At 44.5% G+C, this 16,966-nt stretch overlaps 1 protein-coding gene across 3 annotated transcripts in view; it reads right to left on the reverse strand.

Moving 5' to 3' along the window:
* LOC147185962 (chemokine-like protein TAFA-2) overlaps nucleotides 1-16,966 on the reverse strand; it is a 37,793-nt gene that overhangs the window by 16,604 nt on the left and 4,223 nt on the right. The window contains exon 1 of one of the 3 annotated variants that reach the window (XM_086103821.1): nucleotides 16,722-16,853. The exons of the other annotated variants lie outside the window; for them this stretch is intronic. The gene's annotated coding sequence lies outside the window, so the exon portion shown is untranslated. Of the gene's footprint in view, nucleotides 1-16,721; nucleotides 16,854-16,966 lie in introns of those variants that run through there. 3 annotated transcript variants of the gene reach the window in all.

Consider the following 16,966-nt stretch of genomic DNA (forward strand, 5'->3'; position numbering starts at 1 on the left):
AAAACCCCACAACTGGCAAACATTAGCGTTCTTAAAGACGGTCTCACAGAACAAGAAGTGACCCATTTCATAAAAAAAAAGAAAATGTCCTTGGGTTTATATCAGACCCGCAACTTGGAAATTAAATTGAGTTTTGATGACTCACTGATGTCCTTGAGCTGAATCGGCGATCTAGCGTAACATAGTAAACATTGCAAGGCCATTCAAAATGAACTCGCTAAACTACATGCTGGTACAGTACACACACACACACACTCACTGGTAATTCTTTCTGATGTTCACATCGAGCGAGCTTTAGAGTAGCATCCTCAGAATGTCATTTTTAAAATCATCTTTCTTGCTTTGTAATTTTGTTTTTTTCAGCGTGGGGGGAGAATAAAATCTAGGGAAAATCCAAAATATAAAGAATTATGATATGACACCTTTAAAACTATGGTAGTTTTTAAGTTGTAATATCACCAATCGCCACTAGATGTCAGGTCTTTTTTTTCCTCTCTTTTTTTGGCTGATTTGGAATAATATTCAGGACAAAATAATACCCCAATAATATTTACATTTTGAGTGAGAATATATTTGTAAAAAAAATACGTAACGAGTTCTTGCATTAAATATTGGATTTTTGTTTAGCAGTTTTGTGCCATCCTTGATTGGTCATTTCAATGCAAGAGAACCCTTTACCTTAGAAAAAAAACACCAACATATGTTGTTATTTTAAAACCCTTCGTTGTTGGATGAGGAAAGGGCCAACGAAAAATGTACTCTCAAAAAAATGAAATATAGTAATACCACATATTTTGTCCTCATTTAAAATAGAATTTATGTCACACATCAGATTTGGAAGTGAGTGGTCCTATGTGACACCCCCAGAAAAATTTTGGCCCACCTCCGACATTGAAGTTGCCGATCGCTGGTTGAAGAGTTACAGAAAAAAAATGGATGGACGAAAGGTTTTGATCATATTTCCCAACTGGATGAAATAGCACATCAAGCATGCAAAAGCACGAAAACCAAAATGTCATTCACGTGTATATTCCATGAGCTATGTTGCACTTACTGTGTGATGACTGACAAAAAATACAAAGGGAACCCAAAATGAGAAAATGACTTGCGCACACATTCAATGAAAAGAGCAATAATCCAAATATTAAGTGTTTTATTCCTCTGGCTGCCAGCAGAAGCACATTCCCCCCCAGCCCCCCTTGGACTTTATTGTGAACTGCGCTAGAGGGAACTTTCAAATGCAAATCATCACCTTCATTGAGAATAATGCAGTTTTATTTTAGTTATTTATTTATTTATTTATTTATTTATTTTATTGCCGCTGCCTCTGTCGTGCCGCTACGTTTTATGTGCTCCGATTCATGCGGCGATTGGACTTTTCTCCTTAGGGCACCGATTAGCACCGTTCCAGGCGGCGGATTTCCTTTCAACATGACACAAAGAAGTAATGTGGCTCATGCCGAATGAAACGCCAACGTCCCGGTGTCTTACCGGCGCTATGATCGCCTTCTTTCATTTCGGCACACTCTCACATTTTGAATGGCGGCAAAATGAGCCTTTTTTTTTCCGCTTAAGGTTGACATCACATTCCCGGCATTATTAAGAAAAAAAAAAGGCGGTACGATCATTATACTGTCTACTAAAACATTAATGAGAATGTGCCGAAGCGAGTTGAAGCTATTTGCTGGGGACCAACAAAGCCAATTGGGAGCCAAGACCTCTTTCTTCGTTGTTGTCCCATTTGTGTCATGCGTTTTCCTTCGCTGATGTTTTTCATTAGACAGAAACAGACTCCTTTTTTTTTGACCTTGTCCTAGTTCACTCCTTTGCCTGCTTTTGGCAGTCTGGAAAGACATCCAACGCCACGATGGCAAGTCATTTATCGCTATTTCAGTCGTGATGGCGGGTCGTTAATTGGGATTTTAACCCCTATGAGGGACAGCGGTCACTCCAGTGGACAGCTTATCATGGTATCAGGTGTATGAAAGGGTTAATGAACTTCGCTAATAGGCGCAGGCGGGTAGTGTGGCCCACAAATTATTCTCAAGTAAGAGAACTGTTTCTTTGGAATGGTATAAGAACGTAAAAAGTAGTCCTTTGAATAATTACTTGAGGTAGTCAGTATATCGTCAATAAAAATAAAAAAAAAGTAGACGGTGACAACAGTATTAAACTCAAGTGGAGTTATTGTAGGCTGAAATGTCAACACAGACGAGAGCTTTGCAGGACCGCCTGACTCTATTGGATTGGTCAGTTGAATTGGTAATCAGCCACGATTCTTTCCGACAAACCAAGATCGATCTCAAGCAATTGTAAATGGCCGCGGATATTAAAAAAATATATATATACACAAATTGCAAGTGGAATGTACCTCAATGGAATGGAGTCAAAAGATTGTCCTGAACAAAAATAGTTGTGTACCAAGTGTGTGGTATGAGTACCATCAGTGGTACAGTGGCTCCCTCTAGTGGTACTTGGATTTTTCGGTTACTTAAGTACCATATTTTCCGCCCTAAAAGGCGCACCTAAAAGCCTTCTATTTACTTAAGAGCTCACAGCGCGTCTTAAAATCTGATGCGCCTTGTGTATGGCCATTACGTTAATATTTCGACCCCAACGGCGCTAAGCTAGTCAGCAAATTACCTCTGATTTTAAGACAGGGCTGGCCAATACGTCGATCGCGAGATTGGTCGTTTCAAAAGTCGATCTTTGGTCAAAAAAAGTTTGCCCAATGTGGCAAGCTGAGCTAAGCAGTAAGTAACCGCTGCAGCTAGCATGCAGACAGCGCCTGCTTCGAGTGGCAACAATGGAATACAAGCCAGATTTGAAGAGGATTGTTCAAGTGAAGGAATGCTAGAAGGCGCTAAGCGAAGAGTATTTGTAGGTAAATTTTATTGAGTGTTTCGGAGGTTTAAGAGACTTCAGGTAACTTTAGGGAGTAATTGAGTATATCTGGGCGTATTTTAATAAATGTTGGTAGCATTTCAGTATTTTGGTAACTTTTTGGTGATATTCCAGCTGATCGAAGAATATTTACTTGACTTTTAAGAAGTATTTGTAAAAGGGATGTAGCATTGAAACCACTCAGTGCATTTCATCCAAAAAATTATTCGAGTAAACATAACGGAGCAAAGCTGCCCGTCACAACCAACCTCCGTGTTGCGGTGAAAGGCCTTTTTTATTTTCAAATGTGCTTCCTCTGACAAGCTCAACACTTGAACCCAAGCGGGGCGCATCACATTTTGTTCCTCTCCCTTCTTTCTTGCGCTATTTTCCTCCCGAGCACGACACGCTTTCTCGAAATATCTCGCTTGCAAATCAGCTTTACTCGTAAAACCCTCATGCGCTTTTCGACTCAAGTCAGTCAACATTTTTTATTTTTTGAAGTGTAAGATTCAATTTTCGCTTCCCCTCTCAATGGGAGGGATCAAAACGCCCGAAATGCGCAAGGCAAGTTGGTAATCCGCAGTATCCCCGAGATTGCAGGGCGGGTGCAGAAGCCGAAAAAGCTGGACTTTCCCTTCTCGCTTTCCGCAGCCGGATTCGACACAGGGATTTATACCCCCCCCCCCGCCCCCCCTTTCCCTTCCGTCTTCTATCTCACTCTTGGAGCGTGACTGAGACTGTCACCTCGGACGGCTTGCGGGGAGCCGATTGCGCCATCTGAGAACAAACGCGGCTCATTTGCCAAAACACAGATGTTCCCATCTGACAGTGGAGGACGGAAGCGCTCCACCCCGTCACTCCAGACGACGGCCCGGCACTTTTTTTTTTTTGTCACCGGCCGGCCTCCGCCAAGCCCGATGCCGCGAAATCCGTGTCGACTCGCTGCCAGCGCGAGACAAGACGGCTGCCGTCACGGCGCTTTCAGAGGCGTGACCTCCCGTCCATAAAAAGGAGCTGCGCTTGAGCGCATTGTTCTGATGGCTTTGCGAATCAAATCATTACACACCAGCCCGCAGCGACGCTCGGCAAGGGCGGCGATAGGGATGCGGCGGACTCAACAGGGGCTCAGTCGGACTCCTCGGGCCTTCACTTGCGATTTGCCGATTATATCTGGATGACTGTTGACGTCAGTGCTTCAGACTTAGCACATCCCATCGCAAATCAATGAAAGGACGGGCCGCAAGGACGAGTTTGGTTTTTTTTTGTACTTGGGGATTGGAGTTGAGGTGTTTTCCGTTCTGAATATCCCATCTCCATAGACCAGCAAAAAAAAATAAAAATAAAAAAATTAACTGTAATACGCATGCCAGGCCAGTAGTTGGCGCCATCATATTTTGAGCCACGCCACCCAGGCACAAGCATGTACTTATTATGTAACACAGACACTTAAGTACGAATACATATAAAATATGTTTGCATTGTATGATTTGGTTGAGCATTTTGGGAGATTTTAAACAAACCATATTTAATTTCCTTCACTTGGATGTGATCCTGCTCCATGTGCATTAAAGTGGCAGCTAATTATCATTAGCCTCTGGATGGAGGTTTTGAATTAGTGTTGAGCTAGCATTTGGTTTTGGTGTTTTAGTGTCAGTTTTCCAAACGATTTCGACTGGCAGTGACAAAAAAAAATGCTTGCATCATTTGCATCATATTAGATGATTATTTTGAATAATTTCTTGATAGGAACTGAAAAAAATGCTTGCATCTTCATTTCCTTAAAGTGATATTATATAATCATTTTTTAAAGTAATTTATTGATAGGAAAAGACTGAAACCAGGTGTTAAAGAATTATTTTTCAAAAATGTTGGAATAGGTTTAAATGTGTTTAAATCTTACAGTGAGATAAACTGCAGCTTTTATTAGCTCTACTTTATTTATTTATTTATTTAATTTTTTTACATCTTGTTTGTCCCTGCAATGAAACGCCGGTTTGCTGTACTCCTGCAACAAACAACCATTTCATTGTTTATGATGAAACGCTGACAGTATGTTGCACGGCTTGATTTTTGAGGCTCCGTTTTTGGTTTGAAGGTTTTCATGTAAATATTCCGAGTCATAAAAAAATGTCATGCTCATGGAAACAGCGGCGATTTAAATTCCTCAGTTAATCCATCATCCGTGTTTTGGGACCTCCACAAAGAGATCCCTAAGCTGAAACAACCGAGGGACACTCTCGCCGCGAGGCAACACTGCCCCCTCCGCCCCGCCTCCCCCCATCCATCCACTGCACCGCCTGTGTCGCATATGAAGGGAAAATTAATTGCAATCCCATTTGGTCGGAAGAAGCTGTCAACCGACACCGGCGCTGCGTGCCCTTTCCGCGAGTTTAACCACCAAGGCGACCTTCAGTCACAAAAAAACGAGACGCTGCCCCTGAGAGCTCGCCCTCGTCCAAGCCACAACAGTCAAACCGGCTCCACCTTTGAGTTCCCTTTAATCCTAAAATCTTTCAACAAAAATTAAATACAACTAATGTGCAACAAATCTCCAAACGTCGCATAACGGGCATAAAGTAAACATCGGAAGAGCATCATATGCTCACCACGACACTGAAATGTGCCATTGTCAACTTCTCATAGACGTGATTGTGAAGGGCATCCAGTCCAGCTGCACCAAGGTCTACAAGAGCAGTCAGAGGGGGGGAGGGGAATAAAAAGACACTTTGTGCTGTCACTTTGTCCCTCTGACAAATGAAAGGACACATCTTGGATGCTCCATAAATGATGTATGGGGACTTCAGTCCGTTTGTGTTATTTTATATACTCTCCAGTTATTGAAACAAGCAAGCTCCTTTACTTCTCATTATAGTGCCTTCCACTATTTTGTAAAACCAATACGAGTGAATTAAATACACAAATAAAGTGGGGGAGTGGGGGGGGGGCCACAGACAAGTGAGACATTCTCATCTCATTGGTGACAACATTTTTTTTCCCAGTCGGTGTGATGGTAGCCCCCAAAATTCCCACATCAGGTTATTGCAGCCGATAAGTGTGGTGATGGCGGGAGGGGGGCAGTGAGGGGGGGCGGCGCCGGCTGTCGCATGCGTTGATGAGAAGAAAAGGTGAAGCGTGAGGTGTCGGGGCACGAGGGAAATCTATTTTAAGGCATGCAATGAAACCCCCGCGTTCCACGGCGACAACAGGAGAGACGCTGACAGGCAATTATGACATTCTTTAATTAGCTCATTAAGCTATGCTATCTCTGTTAGCCAATTATCATCACCAAATGCCAAGTTTGACGCCGCCCGCCCGGTCGATTTGACAAGGACGTATCGTATATGCCACCGTTTGTATGATATACATATTCCCTATATGAAATCAGGATCGCCTAAGATAAGCGTAAATGCTTTTGGGACCAAATTCTTTGTTGTCTTTCCACATGATGACATCCTATCTGGATATGTTCAGCTTTTGAATAAAAACCCATCGTGATCGAAGATATGAGCTGTAGAGACAAGCAGCGTCTTTCACCGAAAATAACAAACCCCCCCAAAAAAACCCAGCAACAAGCATAGAGGCCAATTTACTGTCGACTGTCACCGCAGCAGAAAACACCTCGCTGCGTTCCAAAGTCAGATTTTGCGTGTGAAACCCGGATTGATTTGAAGACATCAGTTAATGCGCGCCGCTTGGGGGGGGGCTAAGGTTTTGCGCGGAGAACATTTTCAAATCGTGAATCGGAGTTGCAGAAGTAATTAAAGGAGTCGCTAAGGAGCTTAGAATGGGAGTTGAAATGTCAACGTGTGTGCGGCAGCGCGTGCCTCTTCAAGGGGTGGGGGGGGGGAAGAAAAAAACAAACGGCTCAGTGGAAAAGTTCACTGCAAGTTGGTCGAAATGTCACTGGTGTGATAGATGAAGACGCATTGTTCGTTGGTCTTTAAACTTTCCCAGAGATGATTGCCCAAATCAGGAAGGGGACTCGATTGGGAATCATATCTAAGCAAGCAAGATGTGTGCTGCAGACATAAAAGATGACGGTTGCAACTAAATTTGAATTATTATGCTTCATTCATTGGCTCGCTTTGCTCCAAAAATGAGCCTTTCGTCATTTAATTTATTATTATTATTTTTTTGCCAACCTACGTCAACATCCTGACACGTCTCGAAACCAAATCGATTGCAGTGGAACCCCCATCTAACTCTCGAATTGGGGGACATGTTCATCTCTGAGTCAATGTTCTGTTACACTACAGTACTTTTTTGGGTGGCCCCAAAACACCCAAGAACAGTACAAAGTTTTTTTGTACATTTTTCGTAGCTTAAAAATGTAAAAAACAAACAAACAAACAAAATAGCTTGTTTTCCAAACTTATCTTGCTTGGAAGGAGAAAAAAATAATCATGAGCCACAATAAATGATTTACCCCCCCCCCCCCCCCCCCAACCCCAGTTCTTCCCATTGGAATGGGACTTGGGCCCTGACTGCTTATGTTTCACAAGGACGTGAGCACAGGGAAGAAGGCAAATTGAGAGAATGCAGCTGTTCTGATGGGGAAGTTGCTCCTGCCAACATTGCTGCCCCATTGACACATTTTTTTTAGCCTGCTCTAGTCTACTGGAAAGTCTGTGTAGTCTTTACTTCATTTCAGTGCTGGCTCTCGCTCCTCTCCATATCTCTAAAATGCATTCTGAGCTATTATAAAACAACTAATGGAAGTGAGCCAGCCCATCTTCTCACCCATGTGTTTTTTTTTCTCTTTAGATTAGGCCTCGTTGGCACACACAATTAGAAAGGTGAGTTGAGCTAGGCCCTTATATTACTGTGACCTTTCTTCTTCTTCGACTTGGCCTTCCCAGTCGGTGGGACTCTTGTCATACTTGCTCGTCGAATCCAGTTCAGACCGCGGAGGCACACATTGTTACTGCCAAGCTGGGGGAAGTCGCTCCACTCTGTGTGTAGAAGCAACTCGGATCATATAAGAACAGGAACCATTTTGGACAAGGGGACACCTTCTTCCGCAGCCGTATACTCAATATTTTTGGCATCCATTAAATAGTTCAAGTGAGAATACCGTATTTTCGGCACCTAACAGCATGAAATGTTCTCAATGTGTCTTGTAATCCGATGCGCCTTGTATATGGATCAATATTCTGATTTCTTGGATGTAGTATTTTAAATATTATGCAAAGCACTTTGTTCCAGCTGCATCGGTTGCGAAGGCTCTATATGAATAAAGCTGTATTGTATCGTAGTTCCATCTAGTGGATGCATAACGCAACCACAGCCACTATTGTAGCTTCTATTCTATGCGCCTTATAATGCGGTGCGTCCGTCATATTAATTTTTTTTTTAAAAATAGGCCATTCATTGAAGCTCCGCCTTATACTCCGAAGCACCTTATAGTGCGGAAAATCCGGTACATAGTGTTCAGGTGAGGGATGGGTGAAAGTTCCCTCAGAGGTTTGCAGTGCGTTTAACAGCCGGTGGCTAGCGCATGGCCCTGCCGGTTGTTCATCACTGATCTACAGCCCTTGTGCAAATGTCGTATTTACACCCTTGAGTGTCTGCGTTGCTCAATACCAGCAACGGTCACAGCTGACAAGCTCTGCCGATGCGACTGGCAAATCAACCGCACCTGGTGCCCTCTTATCTCCGCTCTCATTTGTCAATCATGCCGGCCGGCGCCAGTTTCCCCCGCGAGTCAAAGTGGCCGGAGCGAGAGACTGAAAAAGTGGAGGGGATCCATTTAATTACATTCCTGTTGTGTTTGATTAAATATTCAATTGCATCCCTCCCCTATGTTTTACATGACTGAGCAACAAGGCTCGAGTTATTTCAGCGGTGGCCCCCATGAGGGTTATAATCCCGGCTAAGTGACAGGCTAATTTGTGATATTAGATTGCTTTCATTGAGGTCGTTCGGGCCCGCTTCGGACATTAGCGCTATGAAAAGGCTGCTCCGCCTCAGCGGTCACATTCGGACTCGGCGTGACTGAACTAGAAAGGGAGGGCGAGGGTCTTCGCGAGCCTCCTCGGAGGCCATATTTCCACGGTCGCGTTCAATTTTCTTGCGGGATGCGGCAGGCGGGGGAAACTGAACTGATTTGAAGGTACTGACGAGGAAGTGCTGCCTCTTCGGTGTATACGAGGAAGGAACTGAGGTGTGAAGATTTATCTCTTTCTTGCACCCTGTAACCTGATAACATGATCAGCTATCCACTTTAGTGACCGCTGTCCCTGAAAGGGTTAAATAAAGATGAACGGATGGGAAAATTTGGAAACATTTTGTCAGCAGGCAGGAAAATTCATCGAAAGGTGTGTCAGTCATGAGACCAAAAAACCTCCCAAAAACGTTTAGATCAGGTGTGTCTAACTCATTTTTGTCGCAGGCCACTGTGGAGTTCTGTTTTCCCTCGGTGGGCCGTTACGACAGTGAAACCGAATAAATCATCTTGCATAACTTGTTCACAACCAATTGATGGATTGCTTATTTTGAAATCACTCAAGTCAACTATTTGTTTGGGGTTTTTGGACAATGGTCTTTTTTGGTGAAGTTTCTCTTAAACTCTAACCTGGCTGACGGTTTCGGCTGTCACTTCAGCCTTCATCGGAGCTGCTTGCTTGTGACGTGTCTTAAAAACAGCTCTTGGTTTGTTGTTTATCGTAAACAGGATAACAAAATGATGGCAAAATCTCAACATTTTTTATTACACATGACAATTTGACATTTCAGTACAGATTTTCGCAAGGATCATGCAAATTGACACGTATGATTTTCTTTCGCGGGCCATGTAAAATGATGTGGCGGGCCGCATCTGGCCCCCGGGCCTTAACTTTGACACCCGTGCTTTAGAGGAATAGCAAGAAATCAAAGTACAGTGCGTTTTGCGCGTGGTGCCCCTTTCACCATAAAGACAAGTATGAGTGTGTTTGAGCCTTTTTTTTTTCTTCCTTGAACCGCATGAGTGCTATCCAAAGTAAACATATTGCCGATGACCATTCAGAGTGCCAGAGGCCAGAGAAGTCATTTAAAAACCACAAAGGGAGTGTGGGGGGTGGGGGGGGACTAGTTGGAATTAATCCCCAACTTTTTCCCCCACATTTACTTGCCCAAGTTCCCGGAATGGAAGGGCATGGAAATCTAGCAGAGCATATCGGAACTAATGGGCTGGCAGCGCTCCCCACAAATGAGACGGGGCTAATGGATCCGCAGGCCTGGCTAAGATGGCTGAACCAGATTGCGTGCGGATCGAGGTGATTAACGACAACATCGGCCCTCCTTTTGTCCAGGAAATGTAATATACGACAATAAATGCGAAAATGCCGCCTCGTCGTTTGGAGACACAGCCGCTGCAGATGATTCAGGGTGGGATTCAGGCCGAGATTAGCGGCGTATAAATGCCAATTAAACGCACAATAACACGTCGCGCGTTGAAAAATGACACACGAGGTGGGGCGGCGGGATGTTTCATAACTCGTCCCGGTTCCGTTCGCCGTTAGTGAGCTTCGCCCGCAAACGATGTGACGTTTAACTTTATTGGCCCGTATTAACGGATCACCTTATTACTTTTTTTGTTTTGTTTTGGCGTATTTGCGAGATGGAGATTTCATAGCACCCACCCTGTAAATTGGTGACGTTACACTTGTCTGGGAATGGATTGCCTGCTGCAACGTTATTGCATTTCCGAGGCCATGCAAAGACACTTTATTATCTTGGACGTCGCTTATTACATCGCGTATTAGCTCGGCGACGGATGTGGCTATATTTAGGAGCGCCGCCAGTTTGAATATGAACAAAGTATTTCTGAATGTCGACTTAGCCAGCATCATTGGGCGAGTCTATTTCCCGCAGATCCAAATGAATGCAATTTTGTTATCCGCATAGAATTTGATACAATTTCCTGAGGACTCACTATTTGGTGGATCTGACTGAGCAACTTTTGCAATGGATCAATTTCCAATCTGCCACCCTCGTTCCTGGACATTTTCGGAGAACGACGAGATTGCCGTAAATGCAAATTGTCATATCGACCTCGGCGGGGGGGGGGGGGGGCGTCATTTTGTCCTTTCGGCTCTCAAAACAAAAACTGGGAATTCAACTGTAAAGCGGCCCCGCCTTTCAGTGTCGTCGGTGCGGCGTTGTTATTGAGACCGTAAAATGGAGTGTGGCGTCGTTTCGGACTGTTTTTATGCCGGGATATTACTCTAACCTCAAACGGTAATGAAAAATGTTGCAGTTGAACAGTCTCGATAATGAGCATGGACAGGAAAGTTTGCACCACTTGGGCAGTGTGGAATTTAAAAAACAAACGAACAAAAAAAAAAGCCGAGTTTATTGTGCTCACCCGAAAATATACATCCATGCATGGGTACAGCAAGAAGGGATGGCGCCAGAGCGACATTCCCTCATTGTAGCGGCAGCAGAGGACGTGCAGCCGAGAGCCGGGAGCGCAGCCGCAACCGCACGCGTGGCCATTTCGACAGGTGCCGGCGGATAATTGGGGTGGCATGCCGACTCCGCCGTCTCCTGGAGCTCATTACTATCACTCAGAGTTCCCCCTTAAAAAAAAAAATATCCGTAGCAAATGTGACTCTTCCGATTTGCTAAAACTACAAGTGCCCCCACCCCACGCTCCTTGAAATGTTGACATGAAAGGTCCTGGATCCCCCCCCCCCTGAGGTTTAGCGTGCCGTTAAATCATTGTCGTAAATATGAGGTTACACAGAGAGCGCCCGAGGTGGCGCGGCGCCGTCGTGGGGAGCGCTTCAGCTGCAAGCAACAGCGGGTCCTGGGTTTAAAAAACAAAAACAAAACAAAAAACTGCCAACCAGGCAAGGGCCCTCTCGCTTTCGCTCTCTCTTTCTCTCCCCCTCTCAAAGCTGCGATCGGCTCCATTTCCCTCTGACCCCTTAGACCTTGCTTGGTTGGCTTTATAGTCAAAATGGATGGAAGTGTGTATAAGCCAGTGTGCTCAAGGGTTTTGCTGCCTCATTGCACCAAGTAGATAACAGGATCAGCTTCCATAAGCCAACAATACATCAACAGGTGTGAAATGTCTGTCCTTGAAAACTCCAGCCAGCCAACGTGGAATGGTTGCATTTGGGGTCTTATTCCACGTTTCAGTTCGGTCAGTTGGTAGTTTTTGTACCTTATTAAATTTGTTATTGTTTATTGATCGAGTTAGTCCATGATTGCGTTCTGTTAGTGTCCAGCAGGTGGCAGCGGTTTTCCTGTCGAGCACATTTTCCGGCATCACAATTGTCGGGACTATTTCCGGATGTTTTCTTTGTTTTTTGGGGGCTCTTGCCATTGCTTGTGTCCTTCGTTGTTCAAGTAAGTGGTGTGTTTACTTGTATCCGCGGTTTGTTCTTTCTTGCACTTGTGTTTCAAGCTATTTTTGATGGTGTTTTTTTTTTTCCCTTGCGTTGCACAAGCGCTTTTGGTTTTCATCGCATTATTCCTGGCTTATTGTCCGGCGTTATTATTTGTCCTTTTGTCAGCCTTGCGCCTTTTTAAAATTTATTGTTTTTTTTATTTTTTTTATTAATAGATCTTTTTGTTCGATCAACTTTCATGAGTCACCTTCTGGAAGCCCGTTCGATTGATTGCTTGCATTTGTTAAAAAATACATGGGAAGGATACCTTTCAAAAAAAAAAAATTGCATTTCATGTCGCAATATTGAGGGGAAAGGAGTCGCAATTAGATTAGGTTTCAAAATCGTTCAGCCCTGTTTTGCATTTGGGAAATCTCTTGGCATACCAGCAAGTGAACGTGTTACAAAAGGTCCAGTGGTGCCTCAGGGACAAGTTCAATTAATTCCATGGCCACCTTTACAACTCTTCCCCCAGTGAAATTAATGGAAATGCTTTTAACAAAACCACCCCCGCACCCCCCCCCAAAAAAACTTTATTAAAAACAGTTGTGAAATAATTCAATAGAATGTACAGTTTTGGCACAGTTTTTTTGTTGTTGTTTCACTTCAATGGACGTTGTGTTACTCCTTCCGCTGTGTCCACTTAGGCCACTAGAGAGCACTATAACTCCAGCCATCCATTTTCTGAACTGCTTATCCTCAGACATAAGGATAGAAACAAAGGAACCGGTCACAGCTGATCAGTAAATAGGCATTCTTTACTGATGATAAAGAATATATGCCAGTGAGTATTGTTTTTGTCCAAATTTCCACTCCTTAAAGTGTTAGACCAGTGCTATTTAGGCCGTTTTGCTTTCTTATTTTTTTAAATTGGTTTTCTCACCATAGTTTTATTGGGCTGCTCTCTTAATCAAAAAAGCTGCTTCACATTAATCGACATTTTTATCTACCACATCCATCCGGTCCGGATTGTTTTTAAATATGGTGTCGTCAACAGTCAGACTGCCGATGGAGGATAGTCTGCCCAACGCGAGTGTTTTGAGTTTTTTTTCCCCCCACTTGAATTTTATTTTATTTTTTTGTAATTAGCTGCCTGCACCTTGAGCACGGCGGAGTAATTGGTTCTTCGGCCTTCGACTCGCTGGGAGTCGACGATCGGCGAGCGTGATTTGCCAAGCGTCCTTGAGAAGTGAGCGAAAATGAAATATTCTGCTCGCCGCCACCATCAAACAAGTCCTCCGCTCAAGTGCTCCGAAAAGTAGCAGAAGTGAGCAACGGGCCCCGTCCGTCCCTGCAGTCACATCAGTCAGCGAACGGTCGCAGAACTTCCGGACAGCAAGCCAACAATTGATTGTTGAGGCTACAGTGGATATTAAAAAAGAAAAAAAAGTCTACACACCCCTCTTTCAATGGCAGGTTTTTGTGGTCTACACCATTCACGCAGTCCTAAATTGAAATGATGATGATGATTTTTTTATTTTTGTAATCTTTCCACGAGGGGAAGTAAAAATAAACAATCGGAATGCAGTTGCAAAAGTGTGCACCCCCTGTTACAATGAGGAATGTGGCTGTGTTCAGAATGAACCAATCACATTCAAACCGTGCCAGCATTCAAAGTGCCTCCGGTATCACTCCAAATTTGAGAAGAGTTGTGGAGAAATATCAACGGTTCGAAATATGAGTCAGCACAAAAGCATCTCAGAGAAAGCGAGACAAATGTGAGAGTGATTGGTTCATACCAAACACATTATTGCAGTTGTTTTTTTTTTTTTTTTTGGATCGCTCCTCTCCAAAAGATTCCTTTTTTTGTTGCACGGATTAATGTTAAAATGTGTTTTGATGTGTTTTTTAAAAATATTTTTTCAATTAAATATATCGCAGAAATCTGCCACTTAGACAGGGGCTTGCGATCTTCTTAAACCCTCTGTAAATGTAGTTAGCATATATTAGCTAAACAGTCAGCTGACAGGCGCGAATATCCATTTTCCGATCCGCTTTATACTCACAAGGGTTGCGGGGGGTGCTGGAGCCTATCCCAGCTGTTTTGGGGCAGTAGGCGGAGGACATCCTGAACCGGTTGCCAGCCAATCGCAGGGCACACAGAGACTAACAATCATCCGCGCGTACACTTGCATCTCTGGAAAATTTAGAGCGCTCCATTAACCTGCCACGCATGTTTTTGGAATGCGGGAGGAAACCGGAGTAAAACCCACGCAGGCACCGTTAACCATCCACAAAGCCGCCGCTCTGATCAGCGCGGCTCGAACAAAAAAGTCAACACAAAACGTCCGAAGGCCAATAGCAAATGTGTTTTTCCCCAGCTCTGTCCCCCCCGACTCCCCCACCTGCCCCCTTCGCCCCGTCTCTATCTCCCCTTCATAACTCGGCTGTCGGCTGGCAGAATGTAAATGAGCCTCTCAGCACCGAGCCTCTGATGGTGTCAGCGCTCTTCTTAGTCTCTGGTCTCATTAGAAGCCGAGTGGAGCTGACATTTACTCAGCCACTGTGCTCACTAGCTCTTCATGCGGGGCGCGCGGGTCAAAACAATACACAGTGAGATACTCCAGCCGTCCACGAAACCTTTGCAAGGAGTGTCTGGCTGGCAATATGGCGTGTTGACTTTAAAATGATGTTCAAAATGCCACGGTGCGAAGTTGGTGCGGCAACGAATTACATCGCTGTGCAGATGACCCAATAAGTGTAAACATCTTGTTTTTTGTCATTAAAATGCATTCGTCACAGGGGGGAATGTCAGGAAGCGATCCTGCATCCACAGTGTTTGTGTACTAACTGCGCAAGTATGAGACAATGACGAATCTTTTGTCATCTGCGGTAAAAAAAAATATATATATAAAAAAATGCCGTGTGTCCTTGCGGTATTATTTCTGCCTCAGTGTCAGCATGACACATTCCCCCTGGCGGGATTAATTAGGATACGGGATTAATAGCGACCACATTTTTCTTCTCTGACGATCGTCAGGGTCATTTTCAACTCAATAGACCGCATGAGGTGACCGTTTCTAACGCTTTCACTCGCTGCATCACCTTGTTGGCGGCATCATTAAAAGTCGCGGATTTTTTATTTTATTTTTGACAACAACCGTCTCCCTTGCCTGGACGGTAAACTAGATCGCAGCTCGGTTTGGAAATTAATAGGATGGCTTTGGCTATTTCCTCACTCCCGCTCCTCCGGGGACCCCGCAGCTCTGTTTTGCCGCCGCCCTCTCATCCTGTTACTAATGCCCGAGTCGGTGTAACCCCCTTATCTCTGTGCTCACTACATGGCCTGATAGGTCTCTGTGTGCAAGCAATTAAAATGGCTTATTTTCCAGATAAGTGGGAGAGGGGTCAAAACTGGAAGCCACAGGCGGCTCGTATCTAGTCTTTAAGTTACCGACTCCCCGCCCCAGCGAGTGCAGTGAGGGGGCCAAGGGGGGGCTTCAAACCCCGCCATGAGGATGAAACATACACAAGGCTGTACGTTTTTCCCACATCACAAACACGCTCCAATTAATATTTAAACAGCGTCATCCAAAAAGATTGTCAAGACGGGCCCCACAAAAAAGAGACGTCATTCCGAGTGGGAAAAACAAACCAAATATTCATCGTTCACTTCTATTGAGCGAGGAATTCTTTGGGGGGGGGGGGGGGGGGGGGGGGGGCTCGCATCTGTGCATCAAAAGCGTCTTTTCCAGCAGGTGTGACGCAGCCCGTCAAATTCTATTCGGGAAATCTGGAGACGAATCGCGAGGGATGAAAACCCACTCGCGCGACTTTGTTGCGGCATTACAGCAGCTCATGAGGAGCCTTAATTGGGTGCGCGAGCGCAGCGTTGGTGCGGGCTCATTCATCAGCTGGTTAGCTCATACGTGTTCTTCGCCGTGCATACCACCACCCGCGCTCTTCAGCCCCGCGGTTTTGTGAACCTCTTCGTTGCCAAAACCCGCGCTTCTTTTCAATATTCTGACGCAAGGGGGTGCGTTGTCTGGCGAGCTGAAAGTGCGGTTGAATAAATAAATAAAGTCCAAAAGGTGATACTTCTCTTCTAGTGCCAATCAAAAGTTGAGCACGGCCGGACAGTCGAGCAAACTTGACGCGGTCTTATCGATCCACCGAATCCAAGTTAAGTTCACGCTTCGAACTCGAGTAAGGTGGCCTTAAAGGGTCAAAAAGCCTTTGGCAAGTGCTCCATAAAATATCAACGTAGAATTTGCCCACGGCAATCATTAAATCCAGATCGTGTGTCAGCAAGCTCGATATTTGGTAAAAAGGGACATTTCTTATAAGTAGATCGGAAATATATAATTTTCACACTTTTTTTTTTAACATACAGTAAACAGGATCAACAATAAAAGAAAGTAAAATAGAAGTTAAAACGCAATCAAAGTCAGGAGCGGCATATTACATCAATAAAAACTGCACAAATCTATAATACATAAGGAGGGTTACAGGACTCACCTGAGCCATGATGTTGAAACTAACGACCTTTTTTTTTAACTATCCCATCATCCTCCACTGCCTCTGCCGATGTCGCTCCTCTCGTTGAAAGTGATTCAATTTGATGCAAAAATATGAAGCGGAGGAGGAACACTACCTCCAGGTTTCCCCGCGCCTCACTTTTGGTGGACATCACTCCTCTTCCCACACATTCCCATATTCGATTTTTTTTCTCTCTCTCCCCCTCCCTCTCTCTCTCCCTCTCC

This window comes from Hippocampus guttulatus, chromosome 22, assembly GCF_054856545.1.
Source record: "Hippocampus guttulatus isolate MCC_2025c chromosome 22, RoL_Hgut_1.0, whole genome shotgun sequence".
NCBI classification, from domain to species: Eukaryota; Metazoa; Chordata; class Actinopteri; order Syngnathiformes; family Syngnathidae; genus Hippocampus; species Hippocampus guttulatus.